The following is a 10,315-nucleotide window of genomic DNA, read 5'->3' as shown; positions in this document are numbered from 1 at the left end:
AAGAAGACATCCAAAACATGCAATGTTGGTGGTGCTAGTGAAAAATTGTTGAAAAGCACTGCCATGTGGGATCCATGTGGGATTGCCCAATACTTGACATAGTAACTCGGTCATTGAGCTACTACCATAAGAACACAAAGAACTCTCTGTTCCAAAAATTCATTTTATTTATTTTTATTTTCCCATGTGGGACCCATATGGGTTGTAAGTATGGCCCTATATAGGTTTGTCCATGGGTTCCATGTGGGCCCTATCTTAATTAGCCCATATAAATCACATATTGGGCCTGACTGAGGCTAATGTGGGGCAACTCATATAAGACCCATATTGGTCCCACTCATAACCCAGTTAGCAATCCAAGGTGGGGTCAAGATAGGTTTGTACATGGGTTCCACTTGGTGTCTATCTTAAATAGCCCACAAATCTCACATAGAACCCGAATGGGGCCCAACTGGGCAACATCTATAAAGCCCATATATTTGTCCCAGATATGCACTGGGTACTGGACAAACACTATTTTTAACTGTCCAAAATAGGCCAAAAATTTAGTTTTTACTCTCTGATTGTCAAAACATATAAAAAAAAATGTATGTGTTATTAATGCATTAAAAACTGTCAGAAAAAAATATTTTATGGAAATTTGTTTATGGAAGTTTCGATTTTTTATTATAGTTTGTTAAAAAGTGTTATTTGGGGGTGTGTACACAGTTCACTGTTTTAGGGGTGTGTTGCTTAACATGAAAATTAGTTTTGCCTTCTTGCCTATGTAACAAGGGGCGGAGCCAATAGCTCCCCCGCTCTGTGTTTGGCAACAGACAGGCGGATAGATAGAAGCAACATGAGAGGACCATTCAGCCATACATGTACACCTCGGAAACAGACAAAGCAGAGTAAAAAATCATTTGTGTCTTTGTATAGTTTTACAGCCAACTGTGTGCTAGTTTAAAGTTCCGAGCTTGTACACCGAGACTAATAACCACGCACACTGAAGTAACTTTGACTTAGGTACTGGATACGCCACTCAGAGCCGTGACACGGCACACCAGACACACACATTTGGATGTTATTGAAAATGAAACTATTCAGATGGCGCTCTGTGGTGCGGCAGAAATATGAGTGTCCTAGGCGCCGCGTGACCTGCAGGCAAGTTATTTTATTTCCAATGGAGACACATGGGTCACACTTTACAATAAGGTTCATTAGTTAATGTTAATTAATGCATTTACTAACTTGAACAAACAATGAACAATACATTTACTACTGTGTTTGTTTATGTTAGTTAACGTTAGTTAATGAAAATACAGTTGTTCATTGTTAGTTCATGTTAACTCATGGTGCATTAACTAATGTTAACAAGCATGGACTTGGATGTTAATAATGCATTAGTAAATGTTCAATTATGATTAATAAATGCTGTACATGTGTTGTTCATGATTAGTTCATGTTAGTAAATGCATTAACTAATAAACCTTAATGTAAAGTGTTACCGACAAATGCACAAGAGGCAACGCGCTCGCACTTTCCAGTTGCACCTAGTTAAGATCACACTCACAAAGAGCTTCTGTGACCGTGAGAAATGCAAACGGCTGAAGTTTAAGGTTGGGCTGGGCAGGCCCGCGTGGGGCCCACCTTGGATGGGCCTCGTGGGACCCACCTGGGCTGGCCCGCAGGGAGCCAACCTGGGCTGGCCCACGTGGGGCCATAGGTGCCCTTTAAGAGGTTAATAAAACTTCATGTTTTTGTAGTGTAAAACCCCAACATTAAAACATGGGGCTACAACCTAAAAGCTAGTTTTACATAAACTTATGTAACATTTAATACATTTGTCTAATATAGAAACAAAAACAATAAACAGTCAAGAAATTAAAACATTGTCTTTACATACCCTCACTTAAACCCATCAGAAATGTATTCATTTTTGCTACATAAGACATTTTTATAAACAGCTAAAATAAGAAAACAATGAATTTATGTAAATGAAGCTTTTTTTAACTAAAGATGTCTGAAAAGTCATCAATAGACTTTAAATGGAAAGTCAGAAGGGTTTTTTTATTATTAAAACACATCTCAGAGTTTGAAATGAATGACTTCACACAAAGTCTGTCTAATCTGTCTATTTGACCACTAGTCTAGTGGCCCGTGTGAGGCCTACCTGGGCTTGCCCGCGTATGTAAGTCGCAGACGTAAGGTATGCGCAAACTGGTTATAATCATAGTCACCTTTACACTTGTGTGAAGGTTTGCTTTATTCAGCTGATCCTCATGTGGTCCTAGTTGACATGCAGCGGTTGGAAGTGCAGTCACCGTTAAGTCTGTATTTTACAGTGAGTCCGAAGTAATCAATAACATAAAATGGGAAATGCCATTACACCAATCATTTTTATATAAAACAAATTTATTGATGAAATCAAATAATTATAGTACAATAATTAGATTAATTTTAATCTCACAGCCCACCTGCAGGATCGGTGAGGCACACTACTGGGCCGCGGCCCACCGGTTGAGATTCCCTGTTATAGACATCTAAACATAGTGGTTTTGACTAAATTAAGGCTAAATTTGGGCTGTCATTAATAATCTAATAGACAAAGTCTGTCTAATCTGTCTATTTGATCAAAAGTCTAGTTTCGAGTTATTCTTAGATGTCTATTAGATTTTCACTGACAGCCCAATTTTAGCGTTGTTTTAGCCAAGCTGTCTACGTTTTGATGTCTATTAGACATCTATTAAACACAAAATTGCTTGCTGGGTTCAAACATGCAAACGTGAATTAAACAATATGAATGCAGAGAAATAAAAATAGCTGACCTTTAAGAAAGTGCATTAATTCAGGAAGAGTATTTGACCAAATGGATGCTACTTTCTGGCTGAAATACATAAGCGCTGCTGCTGCTCAAGACGTAAATGACAGTACGTTTCTTTTATCTCACTGCACATGATGAATGTGCATCATTGGGTTGTGATAGCAGCACAAATATCATTTTATGATGCTCATAATAACCGTGAATCAGTAGATAGCCTCAAACTACTAGTGAGGTACGACATGTCAGATGAAGATGAGAGTGACAGCATGTTCAGCACCTCTAAATGTTGCGGCGTAGAAGCTCAGCAAATCCCCATCTCTCCCATCTCGACTGCTTCAAAGTTCTTTCAAATGTGCTTCTCATCTTTGGAGAGACGTGCTCCTTTTGAACCCGCAGCAAGACAAAAAGAGCTTTCTGAAGGAATAATGGCTGTTTATATGGAGTGCGTTGTGAGGAGCTGTCAGGCGCTGCCTTTAAGTTGATTTGCTAGAGTGTCAGAGAAGCGGGGCTTTGGGAGGTGAATCATGGATTGTCAGAAATCAATTCTCAGGGCCACTCTCCAGAGAGACTCAGAGCCATCAGGCATGAGAAAATAAATAAACCCAATCTTAAAAAACACATACCTTGCAATATAATAGCCTGCCTGTATGCAATAGTATAATTTAGCCACAAAGGGTGGTGCTTGGTCAACAGGAAATTCAATCTCTGAATTAGATTTTTTCACAAATCCTTTATTTATTTTTCTCCTCCTTAGCATTCTTTCCCTTTTTATTTATTATGTCATAGCTGAAGCTAATAACATGCTTTGAGCTCAGAAGTAACTCACTGTAATGTCTTCAGGAGAACCCCAGGTACGTTTGTCATTCAATAGTGACAGGCCAATTTCCGTTTTCATCTCCTCTGCTTTGCATTTCCACTAAGGCTCATTAGGACTCCCGTATTACCATTCACTGGGGCAGGTAAAATTGTTTGTCTCTAAATGGCAGGTAACATTGTTCTGGTGCCATTCATAGCAGGGGCTGCTAAACACATATGCAATATAATCATGATGTGGAAAAGAGCAAAAGCGCACCTCAGGGACTGTTTCATTGTTCTCCCTTTCAGCATTGCGTGTGAACCGGATTTAATCAGTGCTTGTTTCAATATGGATGTTTGTAATAAAGCTATACCTGTTTTCTTTCTCTTTTCAGAGGCCGCATCATTATGCTGTAATACTTACCATGCATTCATGTTTGTTAATCATATAGCAAAAGCTGAGAGCTGGGTTTCTTCAGCCTTCTGGGACATTTTCTGCTGTAACTTTTATTGTCGCTGAAGTAATATACGATATAAATCCTTAATCGCATTCCCATCTGATCGGCTACCATCAAATTTACTCTCTCCGAGGAGATATGAGCCGGACTTGATGCTGCTTTATCATCTCAGCTCTGATTCTGTTGTGTTTACCTCTCATCTTGTTGTTACAAAATTGAGTTATAGCACATCTCTGCTTTGTCCAAACATTTACAAGAAATGGAGCTCTGTAAACAGCAGAGCTGCTTCGATGTTCCCTATGTCTGTTGTTTTGAACAAGAAGAAGAGAGCTGATAATGAACCCAGCTGTGCTGATCTGTAGGATTAGAAGTCCAAAGTGTGAATTTACTGCCATAGATTCAGCTCTCAGTGGATTGGGAAGTTTTCAGACTCTATCCACTTACAAATAAAAGGAGTAAAAAAAACAGTCGTGATGACTAACCATAGCAAAGCAGACGACCAATAGCTCTCACCAATTACCTCCTAATGCCCTGGTGGTGTCACAGATTGCTGACACAAGCTGATAGTGAAGAGGCCATAGTCAGGATTCTATCACAGCTCTCCAATCCCTTGATCCTTGATCTCTATATGAAGTTAAGAGTGCTTCAGCACTAAAAGGTAAGGACCACGGACAGCTCCATAATAGGCAACTTGGACTACACAAAGTACAAAGAGCTCTATTACTGTACGCAAAAACACTGGGTCAAGGCTCTTGGGGTGCCTGCTAGACTGATTTAAACCTACACTGTAATCCCGAATAAGTTGACAAAACTCAAAAAATTTGAGGTAATCAGTTACGTCAAATTTTTTAAGTTATGAAATTATCTATTTTAAGTAAACAGAAACATTAAGTTTTGAGTTTGTTGTACTCATGCAAGACACTTCACCTAACTTAAAATACCCAAGTTACTCAGCTTATACGTTTTAATTGCAATTAACTTAATTGTTTTAATTTTTCCAAACTTTAAATACTTAGTCACCCAGCTCATACATTTTAATACCAATTAACTTAATTGCTTTAATTTCTTTCAACTTTAAATACTTAAATCACCCAGCTCATACTTTTTAATAGCAATTAACTTATTTTTAATTATTTATCTCACCTTTACATACTTAGTCACCCAGCTCATACATTTTGATAGCATTTTTTTAAAATTAACTTCTCCATCGTCAGTTTCACAAATAAAATTAGCCATTATTTTAATCTTTAAACCCCATAAATCTGTCAAAATAAATCTGTAATTTAAAACACACAGACAATACCATTTTAGACATTTATTTTTAAAGAAAAAATGTCCAACAGTACTTTCAAATTTGTCTCCTATGCAATTACAAATGTCTTAAAATGATAAAAACTATTAGACAAAGAGATTGAAAATGAACACTATTCTAAATTTAATAAAAATTACCCACAATGTAAATATGATATCAGACATAAGAGCCTCAAGAAAAAACAACTATAAGTTTGATAAAATTTAATAATACATTAATAAGTGTAAAACTTAGTCTTAAGGCATTCGTTAAAAAAAATAATAAGTGCACATTCTGTGAAGTGACTCGTTTAGTGTAAACTACACAGAAACTGTATATATATATATATATATAGTTGAAGTCAGAATTATTCGCCCCCATTTATTTTTTCCCCCAATTTCTGTTTAACGGAGAGCAGATTTTTTATATATATATATATATATATATATATATATATATATATTGTAGCAAGGCAGAGGGAAAACAGCGACACAGTAGGATGAGTTTACAGACAAGTCCCCGGAGGGTGCTTTATTTACAAAGTGTGGGTGGTGTAAAAGGTGCTCTTCTTTAAGGTGAGGTGCTCTGGTGCTCCGGGAAGTAGGTGAAGGACAGTGAGTAGTCGGGTGAAGGATCGTCACGAGCTGGAGTCCGCTACGGAGAGACAAAGAGACAAGCATTAGCACAGGGAGTCATTGAGAGAATGAAGCTCATCTTCTCCTGGCGTAGGTTGGGCTTATATGCCTCTCCGCGTGATGCCGTCCAGCTGTGAAAAATCCTGGCTTGATGATGGTCCAGCTGGGTGAAATTAGCGACCAGGGCGACGTGGCATGTGATCGCTCGTTACAATATATATATATATTCAGTCTTGGTTAAACTATGATTCTGTCATTTACTTATTCCAAACCTGTTTGAGTTTCTTTCTTCTGTTGAACACATAAAAGGTTATTTTTGACCAAAAAAAAAAAAAGCTGAGACCTGTAACCACCGATTTCCACAGTATTTGTTTTCCTATTAGAAAGTCAGTGGTTACAGGTTGTCAGCTTTACTTAACTTTTGTGTTCAACAGAAGCAAGAAATTCAAGCAGGTTTGGGACAAGTGAAGAGTTAGTAAATGACAGAATTTTACATTTGGACAAACTATCCCTATATATAATAAAATGCATACTTACCAATTAAAGGTAAATAAATGTTTTGAAGTTACTACCCCAGAGACAGTCTTTATTAAGTAAAAAAAAAAAAAAAAGCTCTATATTAACTCATTCTTTAAGGTTTCCATGCTACGAGACTTTTTATTTTCCATCATCCATGCCAAGCAAAACTTTTTGCACAAGTTCAAAGTCCTTTACTATATATTATGTGAAGAGCATACATTAATCCATACAGGACAAGAAAGGTCTGGAAGTGTGCTGTGGGTGGTGTCCAATTCATTCTTCAGGACAACAGAGACCCTCAGTGAATGCAGGGCCAATAAAGCATCTTCAGTCAGCAGGATTATCAATCTAAAAACATAATTCAAGGATATTAATGTAAGGACAGTATCAAAATGACTGAACCAATATTATATGATTTATCAACTATTCGTGATTACAAATATGTTATTAAGTAAAAGTTTTCAAAACTTTCATCTTTTCATTAAACATGCCTAATTGTGAAAAGAATGAACGAAGTCTTACCAGGGTGTTCCTAAAGAATCTTAAGTCACGCTCACGCAGCAAGACCAAAAGACCTCTGATAACAGTAGTCCGTCATGAACTGACATCATGCAGTTCCTGGAAATCAAGAATCAATTTTTAAAAAATTAAAAAAAAAAAAAAAAAAAAAAATTCTAATTATATTTTAATGTATACTTTAACACGTGACCCCAAACATACCTGCTCATCATAAGCCTTTAAAAGATTAGCCAGGGTATCTGCTGTCTTGCCAGTTTTGGATGCTGTTTGCCTTAAAATTGTCATCAAATGAAATAGGTGGTGGTCCAGTTGTGCAAAGAATTTGTGGGGAAAATTCTCATTTGTAACATGTTGGTACTCTGCAAACAGCAAAAAGAAACAAGAGAGAATTTCATAAAACAAACCCACACCACAAAATATACAATTCTAGAAAAAATGTATTAATATTATTATTATGTTTCATTTACTTATCTATTTTTTACCTCAGATGAAAATCAGGTGTTGATCAGAAGTTGAAAGCAGGATCTTCATGTTGTAAACTGAACTCAAGGTCTAGCTGAAGTTTCACTTTCCTTGCTGCAAAAGTATCATTGATAAATACACTGTAATATTTATTTTATCTGGATATGCCAGGCATAGTAGTACAAAATAAATATTTTACCCACCTTTCACATGCCTCCATTTAAGAACCTATCTGTAGTCAGCAACACCGACCTTCAATTCTGTATGTACACAAAGTCACAGTGTCATTTAGCTGAGAGTGGAAGTAGTAAAATTGCATGATGTCTAACGTTAACCTCCAAAATGGTTAGCAATAGAGCTGATTATCATGTTAGTTGCTTTGATTCGATGAACACAGATTTAATTTAAACAGTATTGAAATTTCTAAAACAGAATAGGACGACAAAGAAATTTAAGGCCTGATTTTAAAAGCTAGAAATAACAAAACTTACCTTATTGTTTAATGATGTAAAAATATATACTAAAATATTTATATTTTTAAGATATAAATATATTTTAAGCTACAAAATTTGCACATCAGAAAACTATGTCTTGTTTACCACGTCTTAAATATTTTGTTTTGTTATTATTTTATTTAATAACATAATTTTGTATTAATGTGATATAGATATGCATACTTTGTTTTTTAGGCTGTTTATATTCTCTCCAGAGTAAACATTTTAAAAAATAGATTGAAAAAAAAAAACTTTTATCATACCTTTAAAATACATTTGACCTAAATGACATTTAAACTCATTTAACTGATCGCATTAATCAGGTAATCATTGATATGCAGAGATGTCGTCTTAAGCGCGAGTAAATATTAAGTGTTGATCAGTGCTGGTGATTGAGGTAAAGTTAGTTTTATATTTACACATTCAGACTTTCTCCTTAATAATATAATTTCAGAAAGGTAATTTTTGCATATTCTTAATGGTGAAATCATATTAGCAGCCAATGACTTTCAAAGTACAACATTGTTCAGTCAAAAAAAAATAACGTTAGTGCATTTAGTGTAATATTGTTTTCATGTCATACTTGCATGTGATTTCAGAACGAATAGACAAAGTACCATGGTAAACAATTTATGGAGCGAGTCACAAGTTGTTACTAAATGAATGTATGAATATAAAACCAACTTTACCTCAATGTGGTAGTGTAAATTGAAGCTCTGCTCTGTACCTGCTCATGTGAGGAGCGCAGCTTAAATGTTCTCCGTCAGGCTATCCTCATACATGGATCAGCAAGCAACAAGCGACATGCGGTTGTGAGAGCGCGCGTCTCCATGACAACTTCAGCACAGCCTGAGAAAAGGCATACTCGCGCCAAGATTTAAATTTTTTTTAAAAATGTAATCTGCCGATTTTAAATATTTTTGTCTTTATCACACTCTGTTAAAATTCAGAGTTAACACATTACAACTAACGCTAACATTGCACTGATTCTAACTTTTTAAACAGTAATGTTAACGTTAGTTAGCAACAAGTGAGGCTAAACATGTTTTCTGTAATGTACGACATGTAAACGCACCCTGATTAACTCTACATTACATTGAACTGTTACTGTGATTATATTAATTAAAACATACATTTAATATTGGATTTGTAAATATTTTACTTACTGTAGTGTGAAGCGATGCCGATCCGCCATCTTGAAAAAAACGAATGAAGCATTTTTTTTTTTTTTTTTTTTTTTTTTTTTTTTTTTTTTTTTTTTTTTTTTTTTTTTTTTTTTTCAAACAAATTTTTATTTAGAAAAGAAGAAATTTACAATATAACTCAGGAAGTAATTTGTACAAGACTGGAATACAAGAATATACAATTACAAAGTTATAAGAATAATAACTAAAAAGAAAGGAGTAATAGAAAGAGAATAAAAAAAGAGAACGAAATGAGGAAGGGGCAGGTACAAAATTAAATAAAAAATAGATAAATAAAAAAAATAAAAAATAGAAATAATTACAGAAAGCATTAATTATTTACACACTGGAAGCATGACATTTTCATAAGTTTCTATTAACTTGCAGAATTTCTTGTTGTTAGATAGACGAATAGCTTTAAGTATGGAATCAATTTCAATTAAAAAATGGGCAAACGAGGGAGAGGATTTCAGAAATTTTTGTTTGTGGATGAAGAATTTAGCATATAATATGAAGAAGTTATATATATATTCTTCATTTTTGTTCTTGGGATTAGAGTAATAACATATAATTTCTTTCAGTTTAAAAGTTTGTTTTGTTGCTTGGGATTTATTCAAATAATTATATAAATCAGACCAAAACTTTTGTGAAGTTTTACAAGAAAAAAACATGTGAGTCAGAGTTTCCTCATTTTCCTGACAAAAGGAACAAGTATCTGCAATATCAGTAAATTTTGAGACTAATGCATTGACCGGGTATATTTTGTGTAGAATTTTAAAATGTATTTCCTTTGCTTTGTTTGGGATTACATATTTATATGGGAGAAGCCATGTTCTTTTCCAATTAATGTCCTCTATTAATGCTGACCAATATGATTTCCCTCTTGGAGCAATTTGATTTTTTTGTTGGAGAATTCGAAGGATAAGTTTGTTGTTGCACTTCTTATCATATACACTGATACCTTCTAATAATAAGGAGGGTTTTATGGTTTTTTTATTTATATACAAAATATGATTTTTTGTTAGATGTATTAATTCTTTTGGGATAGCATTTACAATTATGTTAAATTTCTTGAATGGTATTGGAAATTGATGAATTTTCATAAACTGCTCATAAGTTAACAAGTTCCCAAAGTCATCAAATAAGGAAAATACA

The 10,315-nt window shown here is 34.7% G+C and overlaps 1 long non-coding RNA gene across 3 annotated transcripts; it reads right to left on the bottom strand.

The window, feature by feature from the left end:
- Positions 1 to 5,848: 5,848 nt before the first annotated feature.
- LOC137496196 (uncharacterized) lies at positions 5,849 to 9,187 on the bottom strand. Of its 3 annotated transcripts, none has more exons than XR_012382570.1 (7): positions 8,704 to 9,187; positions 7,686 to 7,742; positions 7,503 to 7,596; positions 7,222 to 7,379; positions 7,024 to 7,119; positions 6,720 to 6,849; positions 5,849 to 6,001 (listed from the first exon to the last, which is right to left on the bottom strand). It is a non-coding gene; the product is annotated as an uncharacterized lncRNA (long non-coding RNA). The 3 variants fall into 3 exon arrangements; XR_012382571.1 differs by having other exon boundaries at positions 6,732 to 6,849; XR_011016346.2 differs by lacking the exon at positions 5,849 to 6,001 and having other exon boundaries at positions 6,610 to 6,849.
- Between the last annotated feature and the right edge of the window lie 1,128 nt (positions 9,188 to 10,315).

Source organism: Danio rerio, chromosome 7, assembly GCF_049306965.1.
Source record: "Danio rerio strain Tuebingen ecotype United States chromosome 7, GRCz12tu, whole genome shotgun sequence".
Taxonomy (NCBI): Eukaryota; Metazoa; Chordata; class Actinopteri; order Cypriniformes; family Danionidae; genus Danio; species Danio rerio.
The sequence above is the reverse complement of the archived record's forward strand: the minus strand, read 5'-3'. Positions and strand labels throughout refer to the sequence as shown.